Genomic DNA, 2236 nt, shown 5'->3' with positions numbered 1-2236 from the left:
ACTTCATAAATTTCTGTCTTATTTAACTTTGCTGTTGAAGTAAAGACACCTGAGTTGCCTAAGCCGTTCACAGGATTGGTTAACTCTTGATGTTCCTAACCCGTTCACAGGATTGGTTAACTCTTGATGTTCCTAACCCGTTCACAGGATTGGTTAACTCTTGATGTTCCTAACCCGTTCACAGGATTGGTTAACTCTTGATGTTCCTAACCCGTTCACAGGATTGGTTAACTCTTGATGTTCCTAACCCGTTCACAGGATTGGTTAACTCTTTGAGGATCCTAGGGTTTCCACCTAGCCAGGTAAATCTGCTTTTAGTTTTAATGCACCGTATTGCTGGAACAAAATTCTAAATTAATGTCATCTTCAAAATACAGTGTGTGTGTATGTACATTACAGTACATACAGTACACACATTACAATACAAAAACACACTCATGGGAAGCACAAGTAAAACATCACTAAGCCCTCAGAACTGAACATCACCAGAACATCAAGATGAAATGTAGTTGGAATTAACCCTTATTCAAGGCTTTTTCTTTATTTTTTACTTCTCTCTGTTGTTATCATCTACGCAAAGTCATTTTAATAACTTTACCTACATGTACATATTACCTCGACTAACTGGTGCCCACGCACATTGACTCTGTACCGGTACCACCTGTGTATAGTCTCGCTATTGTTATTTTACTGCTGCTCTTAAATTACTTTTATCTCTTATTCTTATTCATATTTTTTACATGTTTTTATTTTTGAAACTGCAATGTTGGTTAAGGGCTAGTAAGTAAGCATTTCACTGTAAGGTCTACCTGTTGTATTCAGCGCATGTGACTAATACAATTTGATTTGATTTTAATAGTGAAGACTTCAAAACTATGAAATAACACATATGGAATCATGTAGTAACCAAAAAAGTGTTAAACAAATCAAAATATATGTTATATTTAAAATTCTTCAAAGTAGCCACCCTTTGCCTTGACGACAGCTTTGCACACTCTTGGCATTCTCTTAACTAGCTTCATGAGGAATGCCAACAGTTTTGAAGGCTTCCCATATATGCTGAGCACTTGTTGGCACTTTTCCTTCACTCTGCGGTCCAACTCATCCCAAACCATCTCAGTTGGGTTGAGGTTGGGTGATTGAAGAGGCCAGGTCATCGGATGCAGCACTCCATCACTCTCCTTGGTCAAATAGCCCTTACACAGCCTGGAGGTGTGTTGGGTCATTGTCTTGTTGAAAAACAAATGATAGTCCCACTAAGCCCAAACCAGATGGGATGGCGTATCGCTGCAGAATGCTGTGGTAGCCATGCTGGTTAAGTGTGCCTTCAATTCTAAATAAATCACAGACAGTGTCACCAGCAAAGCATCAACACACCTCCTCCTCCATGCTTCACGGTGGGAACCACACATGCAGAGATCATCCGTTCACCTACTCTGCGTCTTACAAAGACACCATGGTTGGACCAAAAATCTCACATTTGGACTCATCAGACCAAAGGACAGATTTCCACCGGTCTAATGTCCATTGCTCATGTTTCTTGGCCCAATACAGTTTCTTCTTCTTATTGGTGTCCTTTAGTAGTGGTTTCTTTGCAGCAATTCGACCATGAAGGCCTGATTCATGCAGTCTCTGAACAGTTGATGTTGAGATGTGTCTGTTACTTAAACTCTGTGAAGCATTTATTTGGACTGCAATCTGAGGTGCAGTTAACTCTAATGAACTTATCCTGTGCAGCAGAGGTAACTCTGGGTCTTCCTTACCTGTGGCGGTCCTCATGAGAGATAGTTTCATCATAGTGCTTATTTGAGCTGTTCTTGCTGTAATATAGGGCTATCTTCTGTATACCACCCCTACCTTGTCACAACACAACTGATTGGCTCAAACACATTAAGATGGAAATAAATTCCAGGAATTAACTTTTAACCTTTTTTGGAGACTGGTTTTTGTTCAGAATTTCGGATGACTGACGTGCCCAAAGCCTGTTACTCAGGCCCAGAAGCTAGGATATGCATATACCTGGTAGCATTGGATAGAAAACACTCAGTTTCTAAAACTGTTAACATAATGTCTGTAAGTATAACAGAACTGATATGGCAGGCGAAAACTCGTGGAAAATTCATCTAGATTTTTTTTTTTAGGTCACAGTCCATTTCAGTGCTAACCTATGGGAAATACAAATAGATAGGACCCAGATTGCAGTTCCTATGGCTTAAACTAGATGTAAACAGTCTTT

Source organism: Salmo trutta, chromosome 15 (genome assembly GCF_901001165.1).
Source record: "Salmo trutta chromosome 15, fSalTru1.1, whole genome shotgun sequence".
Classification (NCBI taxonomy): Eukaryota; Metazoa; Chordata; class Actinopteri; order Salmoniformes; family Salmonidae; genus Salmo; species Salmo trutta.
The sequence above is the reverse complement of the archived record's forward strand: the minus strand, read 5'-3'. Positions refer to the sequence as shown.